Source organism: Canis aureus, chromosome 5, assembly GCF_053574225.1.
Source record: "Canis aureus isolate CA01 chromosome 5, VMU_Caureus_v.1.0, whole genome shotgun sequence".
Taxonomy (NCBI): Eukaryota; Metazoa; Chordata; class Mammalia; order Carnivora; family Canidae; genus Canis; species Canis aureus.
In genome coordinates this window covers 11,867,432-11,883,933 of record NC_135615.1, presented here as the reverse complement: position 1 = coordinate 11,883,933, position 16,502 = coordinate 11,867,432, and the positions used below count along the sequence as shown (strand labels likewise).

Genomic DNA, 16,502 nt, shown 5'->3' with positions numbered 1-16,502 from the left:
CACTATTTGGGACTGGCATATTCTGAAGAGACAGGGACAAGAGAGGTAAGACTTGATGCCTAACTAGGCAGAGAAAATGGAAGACAAGGGAAATGTCTTAGAGGCCTCCCAGATTTTGAAGAGATGTGAAGCATAGTAAGGAACGAGAGAGAAAGAGACAGAGAGAGAGACTCCTGAAGAAGGTTGACTATGTTGAGTTTGAAGTGACAACAACACAGCCTAGCTAGGAGAAGCATCTAGCTCACAATGTGATCTTGAGGCTCAATTTGTGCTAAAATTTGGTCCAAAAGACAACTTTATACAGATGTTTTGCTGGCCTGGAGAACTTACAGAAGAGTCTTCAGTTGAAGAAGAAAAATATTAATATATAATAAGCCTTGCTTATGAACTTAAGAGACAAATAAGAAAACTATTCTATTTTCTCACGGAGACCCAAAAAGTGATACTGACCTTCCCTGTGGGTCAAAATTTGCATCTCCCATCTGTGACTTCCAATCATAAAAAACCTGAAATATGGATATCGTTTAATATTTTGACTTGACTAATTACTGTCAACTTGTGAGGTTACAAGCAAAACTGCAATGAATAAACATGATTATTATTTAAACCAAGCAGATCGCCAAGGCCAGTTATGATACAATAAATGACCAAGTTTCATACCATCATTTACTATAAAAGAAAGGTTTCTTACAAGACATGAACTTTTGTGGAGCAGGAACTGCCCTACATGAAAGAAAAGTTGGCTTTGGCTTTTAGGACTGAAAACCTAAGTGTGCAGAGAGTGGGCCAAAATCAGTGCATAGCGTCAGCACTATAAAATAGTTCTGCAGCTTTTTCCAACAGCGCAGCCTTCAAGTCATCCGGGATGAAAAGTATTGTGGCTGTTGGGTAGGTTTTTACTTGGATGTGTTGCAGATTCTTCAAGAAATTAACAGATAGTCAGCAACTCCAGGTCCAGCTCTTAAATTGCTCCAATTTTTATTGCTGAAATGTTGACCCTTCTGTGAATGTGCCAGAAGCAATGATGAGACGGCAGGTCGACACCAGTCTGCCAAGTCCCCCCTCATTAAGCTCCCATCTGATTTTAGCATATTGGCCCCAAACATCGTGGCCCGCCTTCCTCCAACACAGGAAGCCCTCCTGACACTTGGCGATGGGTGGTGGGAGCCATGTTGAGAAAGCCAGGAGTCTGACCAGATGGTAGCTCTCTGTTGGACTTCTTCAGAGATTTATTTTCTCTATGAAGCAGAGGGAATCAGGCAAGTCCGCCAAGCACATGGCCTTTTTTGTACTTTCATTATACAAGGAAGCCCTGGCTAGTCTTTTGGCAGCTGAGAGTTTGGCAGGCTGGGCAATGTTGGCAGAACCACACGGCTCACAGACTCAGGGGCCCTTCGGACTACAAAGCAATTCTCACACTTTGCAGAGTTCCTAGATGGGGGAGGGAAAAGAAAGAAATGATCTATCACAGGCACCTAAAGGCATTCTGGAAATATGAACAGCTCTGCCAAGATAGAGAGTGAAGCAGAATGTATGTAACAAATCTTTCCAGTAGGAAACTTATTCTGAAAGTTTTAAAATGCGTATATGAGATTGGGCATTAAAGAATGTCATTCGTGTATTGATTCCCACACATGTGTCAGAATCAGCCCCGACTCCATAGATTTCATAGTAAGGTAGACACTTTTCTTGTCATTTTATAATTATTATTATTCCCATCTTTTCTTTTAAAGAAAGAATAACAAGAGCACTGAATGGTTATATGCTTTCACCTTTAATCTTTCATTGACTTTTCTTTAATGGCTTTATTGAGATATAACTCCTATGCCATATAATTCACCCATTTCAAGTATGCAGTCATGGTTTTTATTACATTAAATTATTAAGTTCTTTAAATTGTGGTAAGATATATATAAAACACATTTGCCGTTTTAACTATTTTTAAATGTGTTTTACAGTGTCACTAATTAAATTCAGAATATCGTACCAACATCACCACTATCTGTTCACCCTGCGCAGTTTCATCACCCCAAACAAAAACTCTGTAGCCATTAAGCAGAGCTTGCCTGTTCCCTTCTCTCACAAACCCCAAGTGGGTCACTTTCAATCTACTTTCTCTATTCTATGAATTTGTCTATTCTAGATAATTCATACAACTGGAATCAGACACTATTTGCCTTTTTCTGTATGGCTTATTTTATTTAGCATAATGTATTTCAGGTTCATCTATGTTGTAGCATACATATATCAGAGCTTCATTCCTTTTATGACTGAAGAACATTCCGTTGTATGTTTACACGATATTTGTTTATCCATTTGTCTAGTGATGGACACTTGGGGTTTTCCCACCTTTTGGTTATTGTGTTCAGTTGACTTTTGTCCATTGAATGACATTTTAAGGGGGGAGGGAAATATGTGCCTAGATATACTGTGTGATCAGCAGTACATACGTTATGAGTACCTTCCAATTGTAAAAGCTCTAAAAACTGGCATCTCATGACAGGTATCCTGTGCCTGGCATCAATGAAAATTGGTTAGAATGAGTTGCATATATATAAAGTAAGGGCAGACCACTGAACCCTTTCCCTAGCATAATCTATTTGAAAAAAGGTAATGTGGTTTTCCTAAGCATAAATCATGCCTGACTAATCCAATAGACTTCTTGAGGTGATACATATTTATGTGGAAAAACAGACACTGCAAATATGGCTTGTTTAAACTTTCAGAATGTCTTGGAGAAAGTTTTACACCAAGGCTATTATGTTTTAATTAAATCACCATGGCATTTGAAATAGGAGCAAACTGTTTTACTGTTACAGAAAATTGACATTTAATTCAATGAGTATTTATTACATGCTTAGTTAGGAATTATGAAAAATACCGAGTAAGACATATTCCCCCAAATCCATAACCCAACAGGAAAAGGAGCACAAAGAATAAAATAAAATGTGTAGGGCATAACAGGTAACACTTTTACAAGAAAAAAGTGTAAAGGGTGGTATTCCTTAGAAAATCAGATCTAAGGTCAGTCCTATTTTAAATATATTTTACATAAAATGGTAGAGAATACATATGAGGAAATTCCCAAGCTTATATGCCAATAAATTCTTCCAGGAAGGAGAACCACAGATGAATTTGTGCTTTGTGGATGAACAACAACAACAAAAATGATTAATACATTCCAACTAAGCATTGAAAAAGCAAATGAACTAGTAATAAATAAAAATCTATCGTAAAAAGTGGATTTTAATTTGTCAGTTGTGCTCTATCAAATATGACTTAGGATAAGTGACTAAATACGTTTTCCCCACACCAAAATTATTATATTAGATACGCATAATTTTTTTAAAAGATGATGATATAAATAATAAGACTATTTGGGAACATGCCAGAAAATATCTGCTGACCTAATCATAATTTCAGAACAGTCATATCTAGTCATGGAATTGAATCCTTCAAATACGAAATTATAGGATGTATATAACCCTGCTGTCTTATAAGGCCTATTTTAATGAAAACATCAACTTTGTAAGATAATAAAAATCTCACTTTAAAAGCATAGGAAATGACCTTTTTAAAAAAAGAAAAACAACCCCCTTTTTTCACATTTTAGACTAGACATTAACAATACTGTGGTATGAACTATTAAAACATTTTGATGGAAATATGCTTAAAATTTTTCATGTGAGAAAAATCAGAAAAACACATCAACATTAGCAGAACAATCAGAAACAATTGTTTACCTGTCAGGGAATATTATTTTCATTGTTAATGACTTACAACTTATAACCAAGTGGTAAAGTCTGAGATATCTAATTGTAGAAATAATACCATAAAATATAAAAACATTGTTAAACTGAGAATTTTAAATGTAGAATAGAATGCTAAAGAAATGCCAACATTAAAAAAAAGAAATGCCAACATTAAAAGTTCACTATACATACTAATCATTGATCTAAATTAACCATGAGTCTTATTATGTGGCAAGATCTCCCTTTTTTTCTGCTCACTAACACAAAATTTAATATATTTGTAATGCATAAAATAAAATCGACCTGGAAGAGGTCCAGAAAGGACAAGAAAATGGTAAGATTGGTGGTGGTGGGTGTTAATGAACACAAATGAAAACATTTAGAACCTTATTGGAAAGGTAAAGATTGAGTGAGACTATTTTTGATGTTAAAAATTGCAAAAGGCAAAGAGAGGTGAGAATAACAGCTAGTTCATCAAATCCTGGGTTATTAAAGCAAGGAGGAAATCTTTTCCACCTACAGTGAGGGAAGCTTTAGGTTAATACTAGGGATATAAGTGCAGTGTGAACTAGCCTTATGGAGTCTAACACGAACAAGAAAATAAAACAATTGAAGAAAACTCAAAAATTAACAAGTTCATAATATAAGTGGACCATTCATAGATCATAGTGCTTTTCTTACCTTTATAGGGGATGCTCATGGAGTCAAACACATCCATCTTCCAGAAACACATCTCTTGGGCTCCATATCTCATATCTTCGAATGCTGGACTGGGTAAGATAGTAAACCCAATCCACTCCTGATTCTTGTGCTCTTACTGCAGGCAAGCTCTTAGAGGTGAGTCTAAGTGCAGTCCAAGAAGAAATTAATCAGAATGCATACATTAAAAAGGCACTGCTTTCTCCCAGAGAGCCTAGCACCATGCCTGACAACAGATTCTGGGTGACTTTACAAAAAGCTGCTGAAGTACATCCTCCTTAATCATTAACTTGCAGAAGAAGTGAGAAAATGTGTGCATTTTAGAGAAACAGTGGGGAGAAGCTTCTGAAACTATACAAATTCAGGAAAATAAATAAATATATATATATGACATCATCACACTCTCAAAGTTTCTAGGAAAAAAATTTTCCAACAGCCCTTTTTCTTGTCCAAGAAGACTACTAATGATTCTTAACAATTTACATTTATTTTTGAAAGTATCATTGTTACAATCACATTTATATAATTCTTTCATCACTTTGCTTCCCTGTGAAATGAAGTGGATGGTCCAATCTCACCATTTCTATGTTCTTTGTTCAAAATTAAGGCTAACTCTAAGCTGAAGAAACGTGACCTCAGTGAATGTGGCTGATTTGCCATGATCTTGTTCCTTGACAAAAGCTGAGCTCAGTTCGTCCATAATTTGGATCAGGATTCACCTGGTTTCACAAAAGTTCCAATAATTGTATCCAAAGCAGGGGAAATAAGCCAGGGTTTTATCGGAACAACAAATAAATTAGATCAGTCAAATGAAGATAATTCTTTAACAGGAAGTCACCTCTAATCCTAAAATGTTCCAGCTGGAGCTAAAAGAATAAACAGATGACTCCAGTAATTTAGTGATAAAATAATGGTTGGCTTAATTTGATTCAGAAACTATTGCCCTTTATCTGCTTTGGAACAGATGCACTAGGGGCTTCCAATTATGTAACCAGGATCAGAACTTATTCCTCCCTCCAGTAAGAAAATTTAAAAGTAAAATCAAGGTCTCTCTTCAAGGTACAACTTTCAACCACTTCTGGAAATAACGCATTGGTGAAAAATGCTAACTATGCTTCAGTTGAAGTGCTATAGCTAAAAGTACCACCACAGGATCCATTATTCAATAGCTTAACACCAGGATCACATGGGAACACTGTCTGCTCACAGGCCAAATGCTGAAATGTCAGGACATCTACAATGACTCAGGAAAACAGCCCCATTTTTTCCCTCTATGCGCATACAGCAGTTGATAAGTAAATTCTGTGTCATCTGGAGAATTCTGAAAGGGAGCTATGGACCTTGGCTAGCTGCATCAATCAGAAGTCAAAAATCTTGATTCGAATGTCTGATTTTAAAATCAAGTCACCAGGACATTCTTGAAGTGGACCAGATGTCTAGAATCGACCACCGCCACAGGGCTTGCCAGTCTTTCCTTTCTCATCCGGATGTCCTGGCATTGGGCGGACCAACATGGGTCTTAAATTGCACTTGCTTTGAGAATGCATCTTATGTAAGATCAAACTTTCCTATTTCCTCTTACAAATGATTTGATTATGTAAACCGACTTGATTTCACCAACAAATTGTGGCTTTCATTGTTTTCCATTGCCTGTTTTCAACCTTACCTGAAGCCCACTGTTGAATCTGCCTGAATTTTCATCTTTTGAAGCAGGAAGTTGATGAGGCCTATGCTTCTCAAAATTTAATGTACAGATGTAAAAAACTGGAGGATGTTGGTAAAAAATTAGATTCTGACTCAGTAGTTCTGGTGTGGGCTTTTGAGTGTCTGCATGTCTGACATGCCAATGCTGGTGGTCAGAGGACTGCACTCTGCATCACAGGCAGAGCGAAGTAACCATGGCTTGACCCATCAAGTATAACAATTGTGTATATTCTGAAGATATTCTGAGAGTGTCATTGAAATTCTACACTCTTATGTTCTGAAAGTTGCCATATTTCTACTCAGGAACTGCTTGTGGGTGAGTCGGCCTGGATCATTCAGCATGTAGTCCTTATCTCGAATTCACAAAATCAGACCACACCTTTGAAGGGCCACATCCAAACCAAGTAAGATCGCCCGAATGTAGAGAAATGCCTTGGAGTCAACAAAATTCACTTCTGGCTTCAATAAACTTTTCCTATAGAGAACAAAAGTTGTTTTCTACTTTCAGAAACTTCTCATGAAATAGAACGATAGTGACTACACTTTTAAAAGGTCAAGAGATTTGCCTTGGGTTTCTACAGCCAAAGAGTTTCATCACTTTTTCTGTGGAGTGTTGAGCTGCCAGGACTTTGAAATGAAATATATCTACTGTGGCAAAGATTTCTCTCAAGCATTGCGGTTATTCACAGGTAAGTTTCTAGTTGCAAAAGCTTGTGAAATGCTGTATCACTGGTTAGGGACAGTGTCATAGTCTATAGAAGGGCCCAGATAAGCTCTTGAGAGGCAAAGATAATTACACAGACCATAATATATAAGAGATTGTATTAACAAAGTGAATTGAAAATATGAAACGTTTAATAAATTAAGCAAGTTGCTATACAAAGGTAATTATAGATTTCTCAAGACAAGATTCAAATTCATTGACTTTGTAGTTAAATTAGTTTTAGGTAGAAAATACACAGGATATATATATAAGAAACAGGTAATTGAGGATTAAAGAAATGTAGACGGGCATCAGCAGGTATAACAAGCAAAGATTCAAGTGGATTAAATATTGAAAGAAACCTCATACCTTCCAAAATTCTACAGATATGATTTTTTTAAGATTTTATTTATCCATTTGAGAGAGAGAGAGAGAGAGAGAGCATGAGTGGGGGAGAGGGGAAGGGCAGAGGGAGAAAGAGAAGCAGACTCCCAGTTGAACAGGAAACTCACCAAGGAGCTCGATCCCAGGACCCCAAGATCATGACCTAAGCCAAAGACAGATGCTTAACCAACTGAGCCACCCAGGTGCCCCTGGATATTATTTCTTTCACATTAAAATTCTAAAATTCTGTACTTAGTAAATAGACTCCAGAAAGATAGAAATTGATAAACAAAGTTACAATAGTTATGCATACATGTAATACTGAGTTTTACAAAATCTATTCAAAATTGGAAGCAAATGTATAACTATAGATATTAAGCTATCTAATTGTATTCAAAGTGCTTCTATAAATAGAAAAAACATTAATTTGTACATTTCCATAGTATCGTTATTTTTATTTTATTGAGTTGGTATATTAATTTGTAAGGCAAATAACATGGTATTTGTTCCATTCATACTGAACAATATAGGTGAATGGATTCAATGAATGATAGTGACAAATAATATTCAGTAGCAAAGAAATTTTTAAATAATGGAAAAATTTCCCAACATTCTCTAGAGCTAGATTTTTAAAGTTAACATAAATGGTCTCTGTGGCTTGAGAAACTGCTGTCTCAACACAATGATACTGCTAATAATATAATAGGTAGAGGAATGATAAGAGAAAAATTATAATTTGGACAATAATAGAAAGGATTAAAATAGTAGTAGGCATGATGGAATTAATCCCAAAGAGAGAATGACCTGGTCACAAACACACACAATGACACACGGCTTAGATTCCCCAGGAGACACTTACTTCTAATTAGATTTGGCAATGATGTACAAAGGAAATGCCCTTAACACAATGAATCTTTAAAGGGTGACTTCCACTGTAAAAATTGAAGCAATAGTCATATTAGATAACAGGTTATAGGCAACGTCACGCTCTATGCTTTAAGATATATTTCTCCAATGTTCACAGAACTTCTTTTTGGTTGTTTTGGCCTTGGCTGATGGTTTAACTCAGGAAAGGATTTCCTTTGTGATGCCCAGATTCCATTTAGTGGAAATTTAGGATGCTGCTTAAAGCTAGAACTATTGTGAGGAAAAGGATTTGTTTAACTAATAGTAATTTTACTAAGGTTAAAAGAGTTTGCAAAGCTCTATAATGAAATTCAACAAAGCACTGGGAATATTTACAGAGGACTCTGTATTAAATAGTCACCTTGAAAGAATTGTTTAATCGTTTCAACCAGGTGGCATTATCAGCTGTCACCACTCTTTCCCCTCAGTGCCACTGACCAAGTGGCAAACAGGCCTACCTGATTTGGGTTTGTTTAGGTTAACTGGGCAAGGACTCCTGACTCCTCTGGGCTTCCTATTCTTTAGCCCTTTTCTAGAATCACATCTGTTTTAAAGAAAACATCCTAAAAATGACTTTGCTGTGGTATGATTTCAATATTCGTATCTTAATTTAATAAAGGTATCTTCTCATTGATTCCATTCTCTTTCTTTTATCCTCTCCTTTCTTCCTTCACTGGCCTCTCCTATACCCCAAATATCTCAGCGTCTTCTTCTTTTACTTCAGTTTCATACAATATAAAATATAGTAGAAGGCTTTTCCAACATTTCATCCACATGAAGGGTAGATGAAGCCAGCTATGTGTGTGGTGTGCATGCGTGCACACACACACACACACACACACACACACCATATACACACACAGAGGCATGTGACTCTCTAGGAACATATCCTTGTTTCTGTCCTCTTAAAGGCTTTCAATTTTTATCTACTAATTAGTTTTAGGCAGTCAGAGATAAATGAATTTCCCTTTGAGGCCACCCTCTAGTTCACTTATTTATTAATTTTAAAAAGATTCATTGAGTGCTATGTTCCAGGCACTGTACTAGAAACTGTAGGCATACAGTCTTGGACAACACAATCTTCACCTTCAAGAGATTCACAGAATAAGAGAGAAAATCAATATTTTCCCAACAAGACCCTGATTACTAGTATTAAAGTACAAAGTGTATAGAGCTCTTCATGCAATTGTTCATTCATACATGAGCTGTTCATTCATTCATTCATTCATGTATGGTGAACAGGAAGTGTAAGTTCTCTGCCTTTGGGAGCTAGATGCTAAGCAAAGTCTACCCACATGTGCCTGCATGCCTGTGTGTGTGCTTGCATGGACACACACACACACACACACACACGAAAAGTAGTTGTACAGGTATTGACTTAAGAGTTTTATTTTTAAAGGACGTTTTTGATTTTTGCCATCACACATACAAGATGATAAAATTTGTGAAGGCTGCTTCATGCTATGTTGTGAATGTGCCCCTGACATTGGGTTCAATACAAGCCCCATATTTTCAAATGAAAATACCTTCCTGGTGAATATTTACTGATTACTGCACCACTTGTATGTGATTACACAGAAAGCAGGACACTCTGAAAAAGATGTCCTGCAGTTTCAACTGTGCCTGGGGGACTCCAAATTTCTTCATTTAGCAATGTTTATGGAGGCCAATGATCATGTTCCATATAGTGACGTAGACAATAGGCAAAGAGCTATCTCTGCATGTGAGAGTTGTCAACAGAAAGTTTGATAAGATAACAACATAAAGGAAAAGCGTCAATATTTTCTCACATTGATAAGCAACTACTTTTGACTCCTGTCAAGTTTACATATTCCTTAGATATTTGGAATAAATGAATCACTGATAGAGAATGAAGGGTAAGACTGAAAAGAGTTCATGGTCTGTTTGAGCAAGGTATGGGTAGCTTTCAAACTCACTTGTAGAACTCTGAAAGGCTCAAGTCTCTCCCAAATGAGTTGTAAATATCTTTGTAAATGGTGTGTATGCTAATTTTCTGTTTCAATGAAGCAACAAAAGTAAGAGAAAAAAGTTGGGGACTTATCATGACAGTAAGAGTGAAAGGAAGAGGAAATTTGAACCACAAGAACTAGAAAATAAAAAGGTGACCAAATAAAAAAACAGCAAGTTATTTTGTGGATAGCAACAAACTGATTCTACAGTTTATATGTAAGGTAAAAGACTTAGAGTAGCCAACACATTAAGAAGAAAACGAAATTATAAGACCGACACTACCTAAAGTCAAGACTCACTATACAGCTACAGGAATCAAGACATTGAGTTATTGACAAAAGAAGAGACAAATAGATCAATGGAACAGATAGTGCCCAGAAATAGACTCACACAAATATAGACAACTGGGCTTTGACAAAGGAGCAAAGGCAATTCAAAGAAAAAAGGATAGGCTTTTCGACAAATGGTGTGGGAATAACTAGAAATCCACAAGCAAAAAAGTGTATCTAGATGCATACTTTATGCCCTTCATAAAAATTAACTCAAAATGGATCATAGACTTATACATAAAAAAAACTATAAAACTGTAAGAAAGCATATGAGAAAACCTAGTTGACCTTGAGTTTAGTGATGACTTTTTAGATAAAATACCAAAAGTAAGATCTATGAGAGAAAAAATTGATAAGTAGAACTTCATTAGGATTGAACACTCCTGCCCCATGAAAGATACTGTTAAGAGAATGAGAAGACACACCACAGACTTGGAGAAAATATTTGCAAAGCACATATCCAATGAAGACCTTGTATCCAAAATATGCAAAGAGCTCTTGAAAGTCAACAATAGGAAAACATAACAAAAAAATAAAAATAAACAATTTAAAATGAGCTAAAGTGCTGAGCAGACAGACAGTTTACCAAAGATATAAAGTTGCAAATAAGCATATGAGACTTTGCTCAACATAATACATTATTAGGGAATTGTGAATTAAAACAGCATTGAGATATCATCATACACCCATTAGAATGGTCAAAATTTAAAACACTAACAGAACCAAATACTGATGAGAACAGGAACTCCCATTCATTGCTGGTAGGAATGCAAAATGGTATAGCCATTTTGGAAGACAATCTGGCAGCTGGAAGGAGGCATACGGGAATTTTCTAATTTCCACTCATTTTTCTGTAAACCGAAAACTGAAAAATAGAGTGCATTGTTTTCAAAAAAGGAGAGTAAAACTACTTCTGAAACAAAAGTCACATAAAAATACATACACACACACACACACAGAGAAGCAAAGCCTATCCTTTAAAAAAAATTAAGAAACTGTAGGGCAAGAAACAAAGCAGGAAGTAAAATTATCAATAGAACTTAAGTGTCTTGCAATAGGACTATGACTTATAAATATAAAAACAGAAACAGCAAACCCAAGATAAAAAGTTCAGAGGGATTCAATCTCACATTGCTTTCATAGCCATCAGGAACTCAAAATTACAGGGTTATGGTCTATATTCCCAAAATTTATTTGTCTATTTTGGCATACACAGTATTCATATTCAACTATAGTTGATATTATAGTAATTAGCAGTCTAGGAGATGGGCCAATCTAATTTAATTAAAGTTTCTCAGAGAATCATTATCATGAATTAATATTTGATGTGTTATATGCTGCAAAAGTAAAACAACAGAATCCCAGTTCCAGGTTGTAATGATTCCTGACATCTTTGGGAACCTTAAAGGAACGTTATTTTTCTGCTACCTGACATATGGGGAAATAAAGAGGGGAAATGTTGCAGAATTGTAGATAGTGATCTGAAAACACAATAATGAATAGCTATTTATAGATACTGGCAAACGACATAGTATTTAAGCAGTCAAATATACCCCCGTGAATGAGTATAACACCACAGAGACAAATTAGGTTGCTTCTGAATGCCAAGAAATACTGTAGTTACTCTTTTGTTTTTGGAAGCTTCCTTGGGCATTTGTTGCTATGATTTAGGGTAGAATTAGTTTTTGGCACTTAAAATCTCTTTTTAAAGGCCTGATTGTTGCTTGATTATTATTTATGGTGAAGTCTTTTTTGTATGTCAAGATGGATTTTTTTTTCTTCAAATGCAACTGTGGATGACATATATTGAATCTCAAGTAAAATTGTGGTATCCAGTTTGCCCTCCATTTTTGGGACCCAAAACATTTCATGGTTCAAAAGGCAGTAGCAACCTTGAATTCCAGCATAGTTGACGGCAGCCGTTTTACCTCCAGGCTTTCACATACCTGAGGAGCTTTCTTGCTACTATGACATAGAAAAAAATAGAATGTCATCATGATCCTGAGTCTATAGGACACAGACCTTCTGTCATAGTTTCACTAAACAACCAATGTCCTTTGATGTGGACACCTTTATCTGCTCATGGCCCATGGCAGAAAGATTGCTAGCTAGCTCTCTAACTTCTTTTATAAAGGCAATGATTTAATCTTGACGGCTCCACCCTCATGATCTAGTCACCTCCCAAAGACCTCACTTCAAAATATGACACTGGAGATTGGGTTTTAACCTATGAATTTCAGGGGAGACTCCAACATTTAGATCTTAATATCATCTTTACCTGTTCCCTTTCTTTTTCTATATTTGAGGAAAAATATAAATATTTGTTTCTTAACTCAGTAAAAATCAGTTAAATACAAAGGAAAACTCTCATGAGATGTACTGTTTTACTATAGGATTGGCAAATATATTTTGCTAACACCAGGTATTGGGGAGGATGTCGATGGGACTCAGAGTTGGTACAAAACTGTGATAGATGTGGCTAGCTGTTAGCTAAGTGCCTCACGCCCCAGAACACATGGTTTTAGCTGGAAGGTGGTTGGCACACTAGCCTCCGATGGCATTTTCCTGCCTTTCTATCAGCTGACTGTGGCCTTGAGAATAGTTCTCACAGCCGAAATCAAGAAATACCCACTTGAAAAACAAAAACTTTATGAAGCAGGTGTGCCTCCTGCACTCCCAGGTTCCCATTCTGCTAGCTAGATGCAGTGGGAGCAGAAATGCAAGTGGTCAAGAGTCCACTTTTCTTAAGATTTTGTTTATTTATTCATGAGAGACAGAGAGAGGCAGAGGGAGAAGCAGGCTTCCCACGAGGAGTCCATATGGGACTTGATCCCAGGACCCCGAGATCACCACTTAAGCCAAAGGCAGATGTTCAACCACTGAGCCACCCACATGCCCAAGAGTCCACATTTCCTATTTACCACATGGAGAAGTGTGAACCACAGACTGGGAACGATTGGGATGGATTCTTGTTTTTGGATCTGATCAGCTTAGCTTCCCAGCCTAACGGAGACTGTGGAGAACAATGTGACCTGACACAGAAAAACTGAAAGTAGACATACACTTTCATCCAGTAATTTCACTTCTTGATGTTTGTTGGACACATTGGTGCCAAGCGCAAGATGTTGCCCTTCACCACTTTGTTTGTAGCAGCAAAATGTTAGGACCACCTACGTGTTGGTCGCTAATGGGATGAATAAAGGAGAACATAACACTTTCATATAATGGAATAGCAGTCATTAAAAGGATAAACTATATATGTTTCACTTTGAAATAATTATGTGCTATCTTGAATAGAGCACTAAACCTTAAGCTTTTGTGGGAAAAAAAATAAGAGGTTGAAGAAAGGGATAATCAGCTGTGATGACATTTATTAAAAGTACAAACATACTCAAAAGAAAATGTCTACAGTTTACTAAATGTGAATGTAAAAATATGGAGAGTAGACTTTATATTTATATAAATATATTCATATTATATACCATATATTAATTATTAATTGTTTTCATCTAATATTTAATATTTAATATATGTATTCATATAAATGTGCATTTATATTTGATATAATTTGTATATTTATATTTGCTGTGTTTAATATAATATGAATAAATATTTTATATAAAATACTTATATTTATATATAAATGCACATATATATATATAAAACAAATTATAACTCTAGACTCATGATTACAAAGAACAGGAGAATAAATCAGGACCAGGTTTAGAGTCAAGAAGGGCTTTTTGGTTTGTTTTGGAGATAGAGAGGAAGAACATGAGCAGTGGGGGAGAGGCAGAGAGAGATAATTTAAAAAAAAAAGATAATTATTTATTTATTTGACAGAGAGAGAAAGAGAGCACAAGTGGGGGGAGTGGCTGGAAGAGGGATAGGGAGAAGTAGGCTTCCACATTGGGGGGCTCTAGCTCAGGACCCTGAGATCATGATCTGAGCTGAAAGCAGATGCTTAACTGACTGAGCCACCCAGGCGCCCCAAGGAAGACAGAATCTTAGTCAGGTTCCATGCCCAACACAGACCCTGATGTGGGTCTTGATCTCATGATCCTGAGATTAGGACCTGAGCTGAAATCAAGAGTCCAAGAGTTGGATGCTTAACCAACTGAGGCACCCCTAGAAGAGCTTTATTTGGTTGTAATACGTTGTATGTTAAGAAAAATGATATAATTACATATTATTCATGTAATGATTGTGAATATCAACTTGAGGAACAAAGACAGGAAGCAAATATGACCAAATACTGACAAGATTGACTAACGGGTTGTGAAAATAATAACCTCGTATGTGAAAGTGCATACTAGGGACCGTCATGGGGTGAAATACATAGGTGCACCATCAACTCTCCCAAGACGCAGCCAAATATCTTTCTTGTTTTTTTTTTTTAATTTTTATTTATTTATGATAGTCGCACAGAGAGAGACAGAGAGGCAGAGACATAGGCAGAGGGAGAAGGAGGCTCCATGCACCTCGGGAGCCCGACGTGGGATTCGATCCCAGGTCTCCAGGATCGCGCCCTGGGCCAAAGGCAGGCGCTAAACCACTGCGCCACCCAGGGATCCCATCTTTCTTGTTTTATGCTATCCCAGGACCAGGGGCCAGGGCTATAACAGAGAATGGGTACTGGTGTGTTAGCAAACAACCTCTTTTCAGTTTATTTTAATATGAAATTTAAAAGTTAAACAGTTTTATAACTTACAAGTCATAAAATTAACTCCTTGTCAGTGAACAGTTCAATGAGTTTTAGTAAATTTATGAGTGGTGTGGCTATGAGCACAATACAATTTTGCAACACTTCATCACACCAATGAGTATTTTGCACCATTTGCAGTCAATCTCTGCTTCCACCACTAGCCCCAAGAAAACCACTGATATGTTTCTATCCCTATAGTTTTAGCTTTTCTAGAAATTTTATATACATAGAACCATATAATATGCAGAGGTACTATTTGTCTTTTGTCATTTAGCGTGTTTCAAGATTTCATCTATGGTTTTGTGTGTATCCACAGTTCATTTTTTTTTTTTAAGATTTCATTTATTTATTTGCGAGAGAGAGAGAGAGAGCAAGCATGAGCAGGGAGGAGGGGCACAGGGAGAGGAAGAAGCTGACTCCCCACCTGAGCAGAGAGCTGGACACAGGGCTTGATACCAGGACCCTGAGATCATGACCTGAGCTGAAGGTTTAACCAGCTGAGCCACCCAGGTGCCCCAGTTAATTCTTTCTTAATATGAGTTCACTGTATGGATGTACCCCATTGTTGATTTGTTCATTTGCAAATGAACATATGTGGTTTTTTTTTCCATTTGAAGATATTATAAATGATGCTGCATATAAATCTTTGTAGAGATGTACATCTTCATTTCTGTTAGGTAGTGTAGTGGATTGAATGGTAACTCTTCAAAACATATGTCTACTCAGAACTATGAATATGACCTTATTGGGGAAAAAAGCATTTGCAGACCTAATTCAGTTAAAGATCTTGAAGTAATATCATCTTGGATTACAATGTGGGTCTTAAATCTGATAATTGTGTCCTTCAAAAACAGACAACAGGCAAAAAGAAGGCCATGTGAAGACAGAAGAAGAAATTGGAGGCACCAGACACTGGAAGAAGCATGGAAGTATCCCCTCCTGGACCCTTCCCTTACAAACACCTAGATTTTGAACTTCTGGATTTCAGAATTGTAAGAGAATAAATTATTATTATTTAAAGCCACGCAGTTTGTGGTAATTCATTATGGAGGCCCTGATAAACTAACACAGGTTCATGTCTAAGAATATCGGTAAATCATACAATAAGTGATCATTTCATTTTTCAAAAATTGCCAAACTAGTCTCCAAAGTGATTGTACCATTTTACATTTCCCAGCAACAATGTAGTAAAGTTGTAATTTTTACACAGCATTGCCAACACTTGGTACTGTTGGTATTTTTTATTTTAGCCATGCTAAAATGAATGAATAACGGTGTCTCATTTCCCTGAAGACTAATGATGTTAAACTATATTTTCACGTGCTTATTTCCTATCTTTGACCATTTTC

General features: G+C 36.4%; 2 long non-coding RNA genes across 2 annotated transcripts; one reads left to right on the top strand and one right to left on the bottom strand.

Moving 5' to 3' along the window:
* Positions 1-648: 648 nt before the first annotated feature.
* Positions 649-6,384, bottom strand: LOC144313325 (uncharacterized). Its single transcript, XR_013378996.1, has 3 exons — positions 6,118-6,384; positions 4,434-4,595; positions 649-1,431 (listed from the first exon to the last, which is right to left on the bottom strand). It is a non-coding gene; the product is annotated as an uncharacterized LOC144313325 (long non-coding RNA).
* A 26-nt stretch (positions 6,385-6,410) lies between these two features.
* Positions 6,411-16,177, top strand: LOC144313324 (uncharacterized). Its single transcript, XR_013378995.1, has 3 exons — positions 6,411-6,559; positions 6,664-6,844; positions 16,008-16,177. It is a non-coding gene; the product is annotated as an uncharacterized LOC144313324 (long non-coding RNA).
* Positions 16,178-16,502: the final 325 nt, after the last annotated feature.